This window comes from Phasianus colchicus, chromosome 1 (genome assembly GCF_987193195.1).
Source record: "Phasianus colchicus chromosome 1, bPhaCol1.hap1.1, whole genome shotgun sequence".
In the NCBI taxonomy this organism is placed as follows: domain Eukaryota; kingdom Metazoa; phylum Chordata; class Aves; order Galliformes; family Phasianidae; genus Phasianus; species Phasianus colchicus.
In genome coordinates, this window is record NC_143436.1 from 92,618,740 (window position 1) to 92,637,966 (window position 19,227).

The following is a 19,227-nucleotide window of genomic DNA, read 5'->3' on the forward strand; positions in this document are numbered from 1 at the left end:
AAACTGTTTTCATTTTAAATTTTGTAGGTTGTTAGGAATTAGGTACAATTTTTAATTTTGAATTATTGAATTCTAATTTTGAATAATTTATTTTCTTCAGAATTTTTAATAAGCCATAAATTCTCAGATTTGGGATGTTTCAGTAAAAAGTCTATTGCTGTTGTCATTGATGGAGCATCCATTTTCTCTAAAGAAGTGCTGGGCCCTATATCAGTTACCACAGTACTGATAGGAGTTTCCAATGAGAACAGATGTCTGGGCAAAAGCTCAATCCTTGGCTCTTTATTTGGGAAACCCTTGACAAATGTGAATTATTCCAAATAACACATTTTGGCATTAACGTACTGATCATTTTCCATAGGAAGTTCTGTACTAAAATAAATGTGCATAAAGCACAGGCCACAAGGAACTGCAAGTACTTCAGAAGAAAAGACTGGGCTCTAGCCTTGTTTCAACATATTGGAGTTACAGTCTGAATAAGTAATATTATGATATTTCAGAAGATCAACATGCATTCAAGAAGAAAAAAGAAACAGAATTGACTAAGTAGCATTTTTACAGAAATAACTCACGAGCTATCCCATGGTTAATGATGTTGTGCAATAGGAAAAATAGAACAAAATAAATCATTAAGAAATATAACCAAGCTAGGCAAGACACAGTCCCATTCTGCCCAGCCTTAGTGAGACCTTTACTAGGGTAATTCTTATGTGTAATTTTGTATACATGAGCAAAGATATTCATGAATTCCAGTTCAAATAAGAACAAGAAGAACGATACAAGCTCTGGAAAACAATGTCTGAGGCAGGATTGAATAAACCACATTTGCTCAGACAAGAAAAATATAGAAGTGGCAGAAGCATCCCTTCAAGTGTATAAAAGGCTGCTATAGATAGGCAGAAGATGGCTTATTCTTCATAGAGATATATAGAAAACAGTTTACATTTGAGCTAAACTAGAGCTAAGAAGCAGGAAGCACGGTAACAGGAAGGCCTGCAAAAGTCAGTTAGGAATAGTAGTGATAGTACTCATTACACACTGGAGACAGGAGTGAGCTATACAGCCAATTCCTGACATCTAAGCTCTCATCCCTCGCAGCCTCCGAATCTCTAATTCCCAACCAAACCTCTTTGTAAGATAAGACATGAATGACTTCGTCTCTTTCAATTAAGGGAAAGACTATTGCCAGAGATACAATGGCCAGCCAGGGAGAAAGATAAAGAAAGAAGAGACAGATGAGCTCTGTTATGCCTAGCAGGCTGGGTAACAGAGAAGCATAGAGCAAGCACGTCTCTTCTTACTTAAGCCTTCATTTAGAAAGAAAGTTGGAGTAGAAGTGCTCTGACTTCTTTAATTTTTACAAGGCATTTGCTCTCCTCCAGTGCTTCAGATGAGTAATTGCTGTGTTATCTGCCTTCCTCTCTTCCCCCTTCCCTCATCTAACAAGCAGTCTAGGCATTAGGCTACTAGGCAACAATAATTTTTAGGTTTTATGTAAAGCGTTTTTTCCCCTTTTATCAGCAAGGTAAGAAAGTTTAATGCATTAGGAAAAGTAATTGATGTTTTAGTCTATAGATAATTAATTTTCTCACATGTTGCTCCTTCTTACATAGAAGCTCAATTGAAAAAGATGTTTTATTTCTCAATTATATTTGTTCTGGAAGACCTTTTGCTTGCTAAAGCTGTTGAAAGCGTGGAACAAAATCTACATAGTAGGTCTGTTTCAAAAAAGGCTCTATTAATCATAATAAAAAATTTGATCAACTTCACTACAGGTATAATCTCTCAAAATACAATAAAAGACAGGATCAATCAAGTAATAAGATAGTGATTGCAGTATTTTTCTTCTTAGACACATTCTCTTAACTGGATGTGCTCAATATCACAAAAATCATGCTGCTTGAGAAAGAAGTATCAGCTAGATAAAAATGACTGGATAAAATGCCTACAAGTCTTATTTAATTCTTTCCTTATTATACAGAGGTAACAAAGCCCCAAATCTACCTAGTTATCAACTCAGATACAAAGGGATCTTAGAAAATATACCAACATATCAAGTTTGTTCATCTTACAAATATTAAGAGGGCCATAGATCAAAACCCAGGTTTTTCTGAAATACATCTATCCCTATAATATCAGGGCTGTTCTGAAATTAATCTCTGCTATGTTATTAAGTTGGCTTGTGAAGTCAGAGGCAGACGATGGTACGGCAGAAGAGATTGAACCTTCCCACCAATAATCCTTTTCAGAAAATTGTATGGATCACTCAGGTCTTCTTGGCACATTTTAGGTCATACCAGGAACATGGTGTCACATTTTGTTTCCCCACAAACAGAGGATAGAAAGTGGAAAAACTAGATATGAGCCAATGGAGGATCACCAAAGCATTCAAAGAGAGTTGGAGAAGTGACATGAAAACAAGTAAAAGAAATTGGGATTGTCCAGACTGAAGAAGAGAAAGTTTAGAGATTTAGTCACAGACTTCCACTATCTAAGATGTACACAGAGGGGACAAAGGAGCTCTCTTTGTAAGGATGAACCAGGACAACCAGCAACAGGTAAGAGTTGCCAAAATGGAAATTCTGTTGGAATAACAATTTTTTTTTTTTAACATGAAAAAAATAAGCCTTGGGAAAGGCCAAATTTTGTTTTATTTTCAGATATGGTAATTGCTAATAAGGTCTTGTAATGAGACTGGAGATGTAGATGGTTTATTGTTTGTATTAACTGCCTGAAAGTCTTGATTAAACATTTTGAAGTTTTAAGGAATAGTCATGGTTCTAAATTATATGAAGAGAAATAAATCTTCTAAACATTGACTCACACTATTTCATATATCCATATAGTTAGCTCTATATATGCTTTAAGCTTCATAATACATTATCTTGCAACTGACACAACACTATCTGAAAATTAAGTATAAATACAGCTTTTGGATTTCAGCACAACTACCAAAAAAGCATTAGCCAATAACTGCAATTAGCTTTGCCAAAAATCTTTCACTAGCTTTGAATTCTGTGACTTATTTTCCTCTGAGCAATTTAAACAAATAATCATGGAATACCCAAACAAATCACAAAATAAGTTCCATATGAAATCTGACCTCACTGCAAAGGAAATTTAACTAGATCTGTGAACATTAGAAAACAAGTCAAGCACAAGAGATTTCCAAAAGAGTTCATTTCATTTCTTCCAGAGTTAGTGGCCAATATGTAGTTCTCAGAAACTATCAGTGAAAGAGGCAGATATGAAGAAAACCATTCTCTCAGGCAATGATATTTTCATATTACATATTCATATTACAACAGCAGATGAAGATGTTAGGTGACATATTAATACATGAGATTTCTTTTCTGAAGGCTGTACAATTGAAAGAGGCAAGACATTATTATATCTACTTTACACCAGGGAATCAGTGTGGAGAGTAATACCTGAGCTGAGTATGCAGAGTCGTTTTCTCTGATGCAATCCTCTCATATCCAACAACATCGTGGACATGACAGCACCACTGTTTTAAAATCTACGTACTTTTAAAACTGTGACTGCATTTGTTCATTTAAGCACATCCAATAAATCTTACACTCTCAATATGTTTTCATGGGGACACATACAATTGACATAAGTCCTACAAATTTATTAAATCACATAGAGGAGCAGAGAAAACTCAAAATATCTTCTCTTCCAGTGAAAAACAAGCTACATTTTAGAGCATTTGATATAGCATGACAGGGGACTAGTACCTCTGACTTCAAAATTGGCACTACCTGCCCCTGGATTCCTAAGTGCAGTGCAGCTTAACTATTCCTTATGATATCAATACTACTTATAGCATCACCCACTATGTTCTGCGCAAATCACTGCTTACAAATTCCTTGAAGTGCAGTCCTACTCCACAATTCATCTTCTTAATGACAAACACATGGAAAACTTTGATGTGTTTCTTCAGTTTTGACAGTTTTTGCTTGCGTTCCATAAGTGCTTGTAAATGGAAGTATAGGGAATCCCTCCCCAATCAATAAAGCCTGTCAAAATAAGGGTAAAAAGCCCATAATTCACCATTGTTCTAGATATATAGAAACACCCTAGGGAGTCAATAAAATCATCAGATCAGGAACCTTAAATTGGAAGAGTAGAAAAAAAATCTGTCAATCAAGAACAAAGACATACTTCCTTTTTGTCTTATCCAGTACTTAAATCATTCCTAGATGCACCCATGTTGATTCTCAGCCTGAAAGACTGAGATCTTATCTTCTGCAGTAAGGCAGGAAGCATGTCTCTTCATAAGCTGATCCATCAAATTTTACCTAAACTTAAAGAATTGCACTCAGAGGGGCTAGAATATGTTGCCATATATGTATGGTTATAATAATGCATATAGTATTTTGTCAGTTAATGAAAACTAAAGAACAAACACTGTCACCCTAAATACCTTTTTTTTTTTTATCATGCATAGGTGAATTCTTGTAAGACATAATGAAGCTTTTCTCTAGACAGAAGTACAATGAATTATTATTTCATACCATTGAGCTTAGATATTTTAGTCACTCTTTTCTTGCCCCCGGCTTCTTCTGACTGAGCTTAATACAGTCAGAGACAAGTCAGCAAGGGCAAATACTAGAGGAATATTACAAATATTAACTATATAACAAGTATTAAATATTTACCCAACATCTGTTCCCAATGCCAGAAGCAAATTATTTGTCTGTGCAGCCTCTGCAGGTATGCTTCAGCTAACCTGCTCTAAGTATTTCCATAGCTTTCCAAACTCTTGCTTACCATTTCCACAGCCATGTAGAAATGCTTAACTGAAGGCAAAGAAATATTCTTGTTTAAATACCCTGCAGCTGTGTATCCAAGTTAAAATGCACAGCCTTGCCCTTCAAGATATTCCAGTCTATTAACAAGTCTCAACTGAGTAGCATGGGCTTGAAAGGGCAGGTTCCCCACAAGCTTTCCCTGGCTATTCACTTGTCAATAGTATGTCTTGGTAAACAGCTGACTAGAGCTAGAGTGCATGCACCAGTTCAGCACATGTTGTCATGTCATTCAGTGATATTCAAAGCTCACACAATGAGGTGGGCTGTGACAGGGCTAGAGGATGCAGGTGCCAACACTACAAACATAACCTTCCTTCCTGCTTTACTGGTCACAGTATGTTTTTATGACCATAAGGATTAATTACTCAGGACTGTTGTAAAGTGAATAGGGGGTGATTATTTGTCTAATAATCTAATTGTTTTGGCTAATTGTTTTGCCTCCCCAAACAGGCCTATTGCAAACGTAAGTTCTGTTGGGGAAGGAAACCATTTGATTGAAAACAGAGATGCCAGCAGCCAGCATGCTCCCTATGCATGGGGGAACTGACACAGCCATGACCAATTCACAGAGCTTCTCTTGCCTGCCAGATTCTGCCTGAATTCATTCAGATTAAATTCCACCAGTGAATGAAATAGCACCACTTAAGTACAAACCTCACCATTCATAATAGCAATCTCTGCTGTCCTGACAAAACTTCAGAGTTATTTTATGAAACCAACACTTATTTCATTCTTATCCAGAGACATATTGGTTAACAATCTCTTGATGTGTTCTCAGTCAAAAAGAATTGACTGATATCCAGAAAATCTGAGGTTTTCAGAAAACAGCAGTTGCCCTGCTGCAGTCTTCCTCAAAGCGTGTGCTATCTGTAAACCGCAGTTGCAATTCATGGGGTCTGTCTGTATAGAAATTTACTATAGCTGGCTGTCATAATTCTTCAGAAATATAGGATATTACTTGCATGATTTTCTTTAGGGCATCATTGTTTTTGACCCTATAATGTTAGAGAAGGGTCTAAAGAGAAAGTTTCAGGATACTTTGGAGACTATAATATGATAGGCAGCACAATAATGGAACCTGCCAGTGTTAAAGGCAACATTAGGTTTTTTCTTCAGTAAAGAAAAATCTTGAAATAATTTATGGCATTTGTGTACTGGAAACATTAAGCTTGAAGTCTTCTAGAATCACAGAATGGTTTGAATTGGAAGGGCCTTAAAGACCATCTAATTCCAACCACTCTGCTATGAACTCGATTACCACCCACTAGATCAGGCTCCCCATGGCCCCATCAAACTCAGCCCTAAATGCCTCCCAGGATGGGACATACACAATGTCTGAGGGCCAAGTGCTGTAGTGCCTCAACATTTTGAGTAAAGGATTTCCACGTAACATTTAATCTAAATCACTTCTCTTTTAGTTTAAAACCACTCCCCTTGTCCCATCATTATCAGATAATATAAAAAGTCAGTCTCCCTCCTGTTTACAAGCTCCCTTCAAGTACTGGAAGTACTCAGTGAGGTCCCTCCAGAGACCTCTCTTCTGCCTGTATAACTTCAGCTTTCTCAGCCTGCCTTCACATAAGACATGCTTCAGCCCTTTGATCATCTTAGTGGCCCTCATCTGGACCCACACCAAGAGCTCCACTTCTGCCTCATGCTGTGGATTCTACACTTGAATGCAGTACTCCTGGTATGCTCTAATGGGAGCAGAGATCACATAGGAGCATGAGCACAATCTCATCTCTTGCTCTACTGCCAACACTTTTTTTTTTTTGGCACAAACCAGCATATAGTTTGCTTTCTGGGCTATAAGTGCACATTGTTGGGTCACATTTTGTTTTTCATCCACCAGTTACCCCAAAGCCTCCTCCATATTGCTGCTCTCTATTCACTTGTTACCCAATCTGTGCAGGACCTTGCACTTGACCTTACTTAATCACACACTGTTCATATGAGCCCACCTCTCAAGATCCTTATGTAAGTCCCTCTAAAACTCTTAAAGTTTCTTAAAAATAAATAATTAAATCAGAGCATTTCAGTTCATTAAGAAGCTTCTGAAAGTGAAGTTGTTCATGAAATCTACTTGCTCACTTCTTCACTTCTAGATAAGTGAAGAAAAGGTATTTCATTTGCAGGCTAATTCAAATTTCAGGGTAATTTTTCACTTCACACTTATCACATATTTAGATTAACTTTAACAAGTATTCCAATATTTAGTTTGTCTCACATTCACAAGTCTAGATGCCAGATGCAAGAAAACAGGTTTTTTGACAGAAGTGCCATCATCCCTGAAACCTCATATCTCCATGCTGTTACCAGCATCCACTTTCTTGTAAAGAACTGGTGAAACAAAACATAACCACAGCCTGATAATACACTTACCAACACTGGGCCCAAAAAAGGAAAAAGAGGGAGCATACCATACAAAATACTACTCAGCACAGCTCTCCTTGTAGCCCTGCAAAGCTGGTCTACTGTTAGGACAGCATGTTTCCATAGGAATAAAACTTTAAAATTAAATATATGCCCATCAAGATAGTAATGATGACTTTAGAAATTGAATAAAATAAGAATAGTTCATTTGGAAGTGACCCACAAAGATCACCAAATCCAACTGCTTGACTACTTCAGAGCTAACTAAAAGTTGAAGCCTATTAGTGGAGGCATTGGCCAAATACCTCTTGAACACAGAGGGGCATAAAGCATCAATCACCTCACACAGAAACTTGTTCCAGAGTTTTTGTAACTTTGTGACTTATTTAGAAGGAAGAATAGGAGTTTGAATAAAGACAACCTAACAGCCCATGTATTCAAGAAGTCAGCACTCAAGCATAATACCTTTCCGGACATGATGAAAGACAGCAGCAAGGAAAAAAACTGAGTGACAAGCAGATAAATTAGTTTGTCATAATTGGAGAGAATCAGATATCAATGTTTTTTATATCTCAGTTGCAAATTACAGACTGTCAGCAATTTGTTTTATGATTGTGATATTTTGGTTGCAGTTGACAGCTTCTTGTTGCTCAAAACCGAATAGAAGTCTCCATATAAAATATCATAGTGATTTTTTTCCAAAGAATTTTTACTTTATCTAGTATAAAAGTATACTCAAAGATATGAAGAGATTTCTGTATTTCTGTGTTTAAGTTAAGAAGTCCATTCTAGTACTGACCTGTTTGTCTCTTTTCTGAAAAAAATTGGATAAGTAATTAGACAACAGTGTAACACAAAGCAGCAACAATACTTCATCAGCAAGGTCTATTTTTAAATCTACTTTCATTACTCATTTGTCCTGTTAGCTACACAATACGGGGTCTGAAGAATGCCTCCTACTCTCCCATTTAACCAGGAGGCACAGATGCAGTGCTTGCATGCCCTGACAGACAAGAATATTTAGCAGTAGGAATAATAGGCAGTGCCTCAATATCAAGCCGGTTAACAAGAAAAACAGGTGCTTTTTTTCCCCAACAGTAGCTCCATCAGCACTGCTCCCCTGCCCTGTTTCTGAGTCCTACATTTCCCAAAGTCACTGTAGGTGATCAAGCCGCAGACTAGCAGTGGAAAAGCTTCTATCATATCTCAATAGGCATTTGAGATATCTGCTATCATGAGTAAGTTCAATTGTACAAAATTAAAAAGAATTGAAAGGGTTAATCCTCTTACTACATCCTATAAGAACTGGTGTAAATCTGATTTAACATGTTTATGCCTGTCTCTCTCTCCTAGGTAATTTATAATACCCTCAAGTTCCAATATAAAAAGCGCATAGCTGCAGGGAGACATGTCAACTTCTCTTACACAGGCTGTCATTCCCTTGGAAACATAATAATTAAGATATCTGGTGTAACTGCTTCTGCCAGAAATATTTTTAGATTTCAGCTCATTTCAAGAAACTCAGAATTCAAGGGTAAAATTATTTAATGCTGCATGTCAAACTAAGAAAAGTATCCCCTGCTGTCAGGAGAAACTCAAAGAAACAGACATTCATGTACAGTTCCTCATCAATAATAAGAACTGTCTTGCTCAGAAAACAGTTAAAAATGAAAACAGTGAAGCTGGGGATTAACTTCCCAAGAAAGAAGCACACCTGAAACTGAATTGAAATAGTTACTGCTGTTAGTAACAATCGCCATCTGCTTAGATATTTTCACAGATCTGAAGGTGCTGAGATGGCACAACAGATACCTCTTCAATGACCTGTGTATTGGCAGCAACAAAAGCATGGCAGTTGCTAGAGCTGCTTAGGTGTAAGGGCCTGTGTGCTCACAGCAGAGTCTTACCTCCTATCTGCCTGAGTTAACAGTTATCTCCAACTTTAGCAATAAAACAAACAGTGATAGGTTTGCATAGCATTCAGTGTACTGTTATGCTGCTGCAAATAGTAAAGTCTCATTTAATCAGTGAAACAAGACTCAGTCAAGAGGCATCTGGATGAGGTGCTACAAGATATGGTTTACTAGCTTTGTGGGTAGTAATGGTGATAGGAAGATGGTTGGACTAGATGATCTTGTAGGTCCTTTCCAACGTTGTGATTCTGTGTTAAATAGGTTGTAAACAGGGTAAGTAGCATGAATTTCCCAGTTCAGAAATGAGTATTTTTTCTGTCCAGTCACACATCAATTGCTTGGAGCAACTTTGGGGCAGGTAAGCATACTTTTGTTGAGGTCCTAGCCTTTTCTCTGTAAATATCACTACTGAATGGCCATAAATTAAGTCTTATGACTTCTTTTAACACACAATGAAACCGAAAGCTAAAGAAAATCTGGCTGCTCAGTAGAGAGGAAGGACTGTTTGTAAAGCCAACTGTGATATAGAAGGGTAGACCACAGATCAGATGAAGTATTGAGCAAGAAGGATCTTGTGGGAGTCATAAGTTTTTGAATCAATGAGTCATCATTATTTGAATTGCTGTAGGCAATTAATAGGTTTTGATGGATGGGTAGGGATGGAACTTGGAACAAGAGTGGCTAGTGAAAGATAAAATTAAGTGTACAAGTATTTAAGAACAAAAGTTCTGGAAAGGAAAAGACAGTAATGCCTTCAGTATGAAAAACCACAACTACGCATCTTTCCAGAAAGGTGAACACTGAGCTGCAAGCTGCACTAAATATTTGGTGTTAAGGAAAACAAAAGGATTACTTTGTATGCATTGTATAGGCAGTCCTGTTTATACACTACATGATATTTGTCTTTCTCACAGAAGCGTTACATTATTATTATTATGTGAACATGAGTCAATCATCATGCCTTTTTCTACAGAACTGACGGTGACTCATTCTCTGGACTTTGTTTTTGCAGGTTGCAAAGTTTTCTACCTTGCACTGTTTTTATTGTACTCTGCAGTGCTTAGTCCATTCTTTCCAGAAAAAGAACTCTGAATCTGAACAGCATTCTCCAGGGTGTTTGAAGGTTATTCGATTATGTCATTTACAAATCTAGTAAATATATTCCATGCTCTGCTACCCAAGACACCAACAAGAATTTCAAGGCATACTGAGATCTGTTGAGCCATGCTCCATGCATCCCTCCATTTTGACAGCAAACATCAATGATCACTATAGAGTTTTAAATACTTTCACACAACACTTCCAGTTTTTCCTATTCATTTTTTTCCCTATTTTGCATTTAAGTATAATTCAAGAGAATGTCAGAAACCTTACCAGGCTTCTGATATCTATTTTTCTCACCTTTTGCACTGAATTCAGTAGGCAGAATGCAAGCAATTTTTTTGGATAAATTAATACGGGCTATTAAAGCCTTCTTTTCTTTTGGATGCTCACATATCTTTTTGAAAGACAAGTTTTCATGTGTTTCCCAGAAAGACAAATCAATTTAATCATAGCTTAATTCATTCTTTTTCTGCCTTACTTAGAATAGCTGGGTGTTTTTCCTTTCTTTTTCTTTCAAACTCTTTTAAAAAAGTATTGTACATACTATCTACTCTGATGTTTTACATAACTAGTTATGCTTTAAAGTAGTTATCTTAAAGTTATCAGTGCTGTTCTCAACCTCATACCAGCCACATTATAACTTCATGAGCACAACTCACGCACTTCACTTCCCTCAGAAGTGAAGGGATGAGTAGACTTTAGGTAGCAGCTGTTCACCTTTTGGGAGCTATTCTGAGGAAGACTGAAACAAAGTACATTGTGGGTAGATACTGCCAGCCTATGTTGTAAGTGTGACCTGCTAATTCACAAATACTGAAAATTCATTGAAGAAGATGGCACCTGAGTGTGGGTTAAAGTCATGTCAAAATACATATGGACTATGACAAGTTCTTCAGATTTAGTCTTCAATAAAAATAGCCATCTGTGATGATAAAATAAATACAACTAGCATCCATGAGAGGCTAATGCAAAGAACAGCTCAGGAAAGACAACATTTAGTAAGTTTGATATTTCCCACATAGATGAGCCATAAAATATCCATCCTGAGACATTTAAAAGCAACTTCAAAATTAAGTTATCATAAATAGCTTCTAAAAAGAAAACATTTTGCACCTTAAATATCTGTGCTACAAGACATATCCATAGACAATGCAGAAGAGGAATTTTCTATACAAAAAAGTAAAGCATTTTATCCTACCATCAAAAGGAAACATTGCAGAGTAGGGTGTTGTGTATGTTCAGGTTACTGAAAAAAGTACTAGATTTTAAACGTTGACCCTGAGGTCCGGACCAATCCCTTCAGAATCCTTTGGATGAGATGAAGTTAAAGTCTTTCTCCTACAGTCTGGGATTCAAAGAGCTCTCAATCTTGTGAGACAGAAGGTGAAAGAATTTCATTTAGAAGCCACAAAATTTTATTAGATTAATATAATAATGTACCTTCTCTAGTCATAGATATCCATAATTAGAAAATCATTTTTATACAGGCTGGTACATTTGTTTTAATTTTAAGCCTTGATTTTTCCATACTCAAAATTGTTTTTGATTTAATCTACTGTACTCACATCTGCATTTATATGATTCTTCTAACTACAAATTTCAATTCTCTAAGCTGTCCACAAATGCAACAGAATATTTATATCATGCACAACTGCCACAAGATTCTAAGCAGAAAAATTACTACAGCTACATGATTGTCTTCAACTATCTTGCAATTTATTCAGTTTTCACTGCTAGAAAGAAGTCTCCAGACTTCAGTCTACAGCCAAATTATATGGATCTGAAGTTATACTTTTAACATATATCCTGCCATATTGTTTAAAGTTCTTTAGTGTTTGTTTTTTTTTTTTTTGTGGTGATTTATCCTTGCCATGATTTCAAGATCATGTTTAAAAACATAATTTCTGAAGCATCCTTCTTTTACCCATATGAATTCTCCTAACTACAGACATTCCCAGTCCTGTGAATAATGAATGAATAATTTAAGACTCAATTTCTTAATCTGTTGCATTCATTCATTTTACAATGAGTTTGATGAGAATTGAAGGCACTAACCATCTCATAGAAATGAACATCTGAGCTGTAATTTTTTTTTAAAGATTGCTTCTGTGAGGAAAAAACTAAATAGAACTCCAAATAATAATTTGAAGTGAAATCCATCAGCATAAAGATATTAAACTCTTTTCTTCCTAACCTAAACTGTTTAAGCCTGCAGTTACTATTTACACAGAATCCAGAGTTTCACACTACATGTTTCATTTTGAACATTTCAACAGCACTAAGGTATGAAAGGAGAATAGTTTATCCAGCAGATGCCATCTACTAATTACCAATCCTAAAATATTTTTACAAAATATGTTTGAAAAAGCCACCAGTATTTTTTAGCTTTTTCAAAGCAATCATCTATATAGTCTCTTCCAATACAGATCCACTACTGTGTTCTATTGTCCTGATGATTAAACTAATTTTTAAATGAAAATAGTTTTTTCTTTAAATATACCTTTCACAATATTTAAAGGATAAAATTTCTCACAGGCTTTTGTTCTAAACTTCTTTAGTGGGATTTCATAGAAAATCTAAAAGAAGCAGATTCACTACAGTTAATATACTTTAATTTTGAAGGTAAGGTTCATTGGAATAAGAAGTTTGAGCTCTGTATTAAAACAGCATTTGCATATTAACTGTGATGAGAAAAAAATAACATGAATTTGAAAAATAAAGAAGTAGAGCTACATTCCCAAAGGATACAGAAACAGCAAGTTCATCTTTCTGTAAATTAGAAACAGATAAATTTTCAAAGAAAGAAATATGGTACATAATCTTCTGTCATGCATATAAATGATTATAATATTAAATATGTACTGCAAAATCTCCACACGTGTAAGAAAGAATTAGGACCAAAAACCACATAAGCCATTACCAAATTTAAAGTTTGAATAAGCTATTGATACAGCATAAATAAGAAGTCACAGTTCAATTAGAGCAATCTGTTACTTTCAGATGTAACAGCATTTAATCACATCTTTTCTACGGAGAGCCAAAGAGCAACTGGCACTGCATAGAGAAGGGGCAATGGAATATTTAGAAACATTTTCAAAGAATTATTTAAGCAAGGAAAATGAAGTGAGTAAGCTTTCACCGTTCACAAAAGAATCATCCATATCTAGCAAAAAAAAATTCTCAGGGTTTTTCCACTGCTTCCCTCCAGTCGTCTTCTGTGAGCAACAGCAAGGCAATCAACATGAACATTATCCAACTCATTCCAGAAACCATAGCATTTGCAGACTCTTAGTAAGGGACTTCTGGAAAGATGAGGTATTAACCTACACATTCTGTCAAAGTTAACTACAAGAATTAGGATCTCTCCCAGAACTTAAGTAATTTATATAGGTTCCTGAGAGGCACTACAACAGCATTTGCAACCTGTAAACTCAAAAAAGATTGAGTGTTGCTGCTCTACAACAGTCTTCTCTTTCTTCACATAGCAGGTCACTAGTTTCATTCAACAAGGTTCTGAGATTCTCCTGTCACAGTAATTTACCTCATTGTTCAGACAGAACAAAAAAAATAGTCATGGTGCAAGTTTAATTCAGTATAACACATCTTGTTTTCTAAACCAGGTTTTCATAAAGTCAAAAGCTTTCAAACACTAGTCCTGACATTTTTACCTAAATGAGATTTATCCCTCTTATGAACAGTCCTCTAAATAGGTGCAGGGTGATAGAAAGCATAAGATAGCAGAGCAGCAAGGTCTTAGGCTACAGCAAATGAGGTTCTGCTTAGATGTGACAGCAGTAGGTACAGAAATAAAAGCGGGAGAAAAAAAATGCTTATCTTTGAAAGGCCTATAAGGCCCTCAGGTAGGCAGGGATCCTCATGAGGTACCCTCACCTCCCTGCCAGCCCTTAAATGGTCCTGGCTCCACCTCTTCTGGTCATTTGGATGCATGGCTTGCACCTGAGCTAGGTTGGCCTTGCCTTCCCACCAGGTGCTCAATCACTGCTTCAAGCCATGACTCAGTATTTCCACTACAATACAGTTGTATAAAAAAATCCCACTTTTATATTTATTTTCTACCTATAAAAATACTAAGCAGCATTAATTATCCACACACCTGATAATCTATAGTTTTGTGCTAATAGAGGGGAAAAAATATTTCATGAACATATGATCCCTATTTCTTTTATTTAGATGTAAGTAGCATCTTTTTCATTATACTAGACACAGTAGCTATTTTTGGAATTAATCTTGAAAAAATGCTTCAAGATTCCATATAGCATAATTCAAGCTTCCAGTTAAGAGAATCCGATGTCTGAGAATACAGCTTGATCTCTTGCAGCTGGTTTATAGAGATTTGCACAGCTTTTTCAGCTTATATTTTCAAAAACCAAAACAAAAAAAAGACATTAAGAGAGAAAAAAGTTAATAAGAAACAAATGTTTTTGATTCATTTACAAATCTGTTGTTTGATTTCTTATGGTCTGTGCCATAAAACCAGCAAATAAAACTCCTCAATACATAATGAATGCGAACAATAAAGACTCTGCAAAATTGAAATCAGCATGACTTCTATCAGAAATTTAAATGCCAAAAAGAGATCCAAATAAAGAAAGGTTTTTTCCAGGTTCATCATATAACCTCCCTGAAAGTTTCCATACCTGGCCTCCTTGTGGCATTTCTACTACCAAAACACTGAGGAAGGTTCTTGACATTCTGACAAAAGTAACCTTTTCATATTCAGTAGCATTGCAAATCTGCAATCAAAACATGCACTCATGAAATTTACTTTTAACATATTTCTCATGACCTAAAAAACCATCAACTCTCTCTCTCAGATACTCTTTTGTCCAACTTTTCAACAAAGCTTCTACTGGTTTAGAATATAATTTCCTGAGATACTTTCTTTCTCCACATTGAGGCTAACCTCAATGCTACTTAGTTTTAAAAAGTAGGAAATTATCAATTGACAAAAAAAAAAAAAAGAATATAATCTTCATACTGCTTGAAAAAAGATCATATCAAAAGCTATTATTGTGAATGTACAGGCTTTTTTTTTTTTTTTGGTAAGATGACTTTTTCACTTTGTTAATATTATGTCTGATACACTTGAAATAAAGCATTTGAAAGTGATACTATACCTCATTTCCAAAAACTTAACCAAACTTTGAGAAAAAAATTCTTGAAGTGTTATTTCCATCATCCACTTTTTCCATATTCTTTTGACTACAATCTGCTTTGAGAAATAGAGGAAGCATTGCTGTTATACCCAACAATAAGAATGCTGAATTTGTACTTGTACCTAGTCCTCACACATATGTTCAAAACATAGAGGACACCATATTTTGCAGTGACTGTGATACTACTGTATTTATTTTCTAAACAATTGATAGGAGTGGACCTCAGTTCAAAGAATTGTCTCAAAACTTTTGAGGAGAAAAAAATAAAAATCAAAGTATGGAATAGACATGTTGTTACAAACATTTCATCATGTGTATGTTTAAAAGCAGTAATGAAAATTTCCATAACAGCGTACTCACATTTTTATTGTCTTACTTTCCTATTTCTCAGTTACTATCAAAAAAAAATAAGCTGCACTATCAAAGATCTAGCAGAAATTATACATACTTTACATATAATTGAACATATTACATGTCTTCCTGTCAAAATTTACAAGGATGCATTGTTAAAGAAGCCCTACCAGTACTTGAAGTTCATTCATCCATCCAGAGAGCAGTGCTCTCTCTTCTTGTTCAATTTATGATGTCCCAAACAGTAAGACCTTACCTATTTCTCCTTGAGAGTTTATTCCATCAAGTCTTGCTGTTATAACATCACAGTTTGCAATCAACATTTAATGCTAACTTTCTGAAATATGCAAATTTGTATTGCTCTGCTAATACATATTTATAGAAAGTACAGGTACTTATTTGCTTTTGTAGATAACAAAAAAATTTGACAATCCAATTTTAATTATTTTACCTAAATGGTAATCCTAAAGGAAATCAAGGGAAACAGTGTTTTCTCCATATTTGATAGATGGATGGACTTGTCACTCGCAACAGAAAAATCAGAAGGCACCACCATAATGACTGTGCTGTTAAAGGCAATAGTTCTAAATGTGAGATAAATTGCTGTGAGAAAAGCAAATGCATTGTCAATATATCTTCAAAAACCTCTTTAGCAGTTTTTCCATCACTGTTTCACACTGTCCTACTTGGATCGATTTCTCCCACCTGCAGAAGTCTTTCTATGATAAATTTCAGTACTTCAATTCAGCAAAAGGGTAACAGTCTATTTTGAGTAGATGGATTTACCAGCATGTATATTTTCATTGCGACTACATCAAAATACTGGAAAGACAAATGCTTGATGTGTTGTTTTCATACAATGATGTTTTGAATAGCTTGGAAAATGAATATAATTATTCTCAAGTCCAACATAAGAGCTGAAATAAACCTACCAACTCAGAACTAATTGGTATTCAAGTTTATAATTACTGGCTTAGTCAAATAGATCTATTCTGATTGTTTCACTTTATTAGTACTGTCACTCCTTTTAAATTTTAACACTGCATTTAAATCAACCTGTCTTTAGTAATTTCCATGAGTTACACAATTATGCAGGTAACAATTAGAGTAGTTTGGACATGAAAAGCAACTCTTGAAAAAACAGTGGATCTGTACATTCAGTTCATTAGGTGATTATCACTGTTAGATTAATGTCAAGAAAATGTTTTAAATAAGAGTTATACCAATTTGCATCTCCTTTAATAACAGGAAGATGCATATGAAAAACTAACTCTGTTAAGTCACTTACAAATCTGTCAAATTCTGTGATCCCTGCATGAACTACTTAGACTATCTATCCAATTGTGTACACAGCACATTTTCCTCCACTACATCATTAAGTGAGATTGAGTTTTTCTATGTGAAATCAAGCTGACCATCTAAAACTGCACATATGAACAGAGATATTCAAGTTGGTTTTCTATATACACTTCTGGAATTTCAGATGCAGCATGCATCAGCATAGTAATATCAGACCTGCAACTTCGAGAATGAACATAAAGCTTCTTTCAAGACAGTGAATGCCATGAGCTTTCAGTTCCATCCTCCTACCCTCACCTACCTCAGTTTCCCTCTCAAGGCTGTTTACAATAATAGACAAAATTCATAGATTATTGTGGCCAAAGTATCATGAATAGAGCCTACAGTCATTATCTAGTTGTCAATAAACTGTACATGTTTGACAGGAATAGTATGACTAGTAAAATAAGAAAAACAAATATCACAAAAACACACGTAATTAGCAGCCATGAAAAAGTTTCCCACATGTATCTGTAAATTCCTGAGGATACATTTGACCACAAGAACAACTTTAGCCAGGCACTGCAAATAATCACAGAATTGTAGGGGTTGAAAAGGACCTCCAGAGATCATTGAGTCCAGCCCCCCTGCCAAAGCAGGTTCCCTACACCAGGTCGCACAAGTAGGTGTCCAGGCAGGTCTTGAGTATCTTCAGAGAAGGAGACTCCACAACCCCCCTGGGCAGCCTGTTCCAGTGCTCCGTCACCCTCACCGTAAAGAAGTTCTTGCGCACATTTGTGTGGAACTTCTATGCTCCAGTTTTCGGCCATTTCCCCTTGTCAAGTCTTCAAATACTGCTAAAAAGAGTCCGGCCTCACCACAGCCCCCTGCACCTTAGATATTTATAGACCTGGATTAGGTCTCCTCTCAGTCTTCTCTTCTCAAGGCTGAACAGACCCAGCTCACTCAGCCTTTCCTCATAGGAGAGACGTTCCAGGCCCTTCACCATCTTTGTGGCCCTCTGCTGGACTCTTTCCAAGAGATCCCTGTCTTTTTTGTACTGAGGAGCCCAGAACTGGACACAGTACTCCAGATGAGGCCTTACCAGGGCAGAGTAGAGGGGGAGGATCACCTCCCTCAACCTGCTGGTCACGCTCTTTTTAATGCACCCCAGAATGCCATTGGCCCTCTTGGCCACAAGGGCACACTGCTGGCTCATGGCCAATCTGTCGTCCACCAGGACACCCAGGTCCCTCTCCGCAGAGCTCCTCTCCAGCAGGTCATCCCCCAACCTGTTCCGATGCATGCAATTATTCCTCCCCAGATGCAAGACTCTACACTTGCTTTTGTTAAACCTCATCCGGTTTCTTTCTGCCCAGCTCTCCAGCCTGTCCAGGTCTCGCTGAATGGCAGCACAGCCTTCAGGCATGTCAGTCAATCCTCCCAACTTCATATCATCAGCAAACTTGCTGAGGGTGGCCACTATCCCCTCATCAAGGTCACTGATGAAGATGTTGAACAAGACCGGACCCAGCACCGAGCCCTGAGGAACACCGCTGGTTACAGGCCTCCAACCAGACTCTGCACCACCAATGACGACCCTCTGCGCTCTGCCAGTCAGCCAGTTCTCAACCCACCTCACTGTCCACTCATCTATCCCACACTTCCTCAGCTTTGTTATAAGGATGTCATGGGAGACAGTGTCAAATGCCTTGCTGAAATCAAGGTAGACTACATCCACTGCTTTCCCCCCACCCACCCAGTCAGAGACAACATCATAGAAGGCTACCAGGTTGGTCAAGCATGACCTCCCCCTGGTGAACCCATGCTGACTACTCCTGATAACCTACTTTGCTTCCAGTTGTCTGGAGATGGCATCCAGCACAACCTGCTCCATCACCTTTCCAGAGACAGAGGTGAGGCTGACTGGCCTAATCACCAACACCCACAGATACTGGAACTTAGATGTACCTCTTGTTGCCATCTTTTTTATTCTTTTGAGCCTTAGTTTTTTTTTTCTTGGCCTTCATAAAAAAAAAATTCAAACTAGCATCAAATTTAGCACACGTTAGGGAGAGGTGCAGGGCTGGTAACAGCAGCCCTGGTATTCCCGAACCAAGTGACAGGGAATTTACATAGTATTGACACATAGTATATGGGTATGGGAGGTGGGACTAGTATAACTATCAGCCTCCACCCCAGAAAGTTCACTTT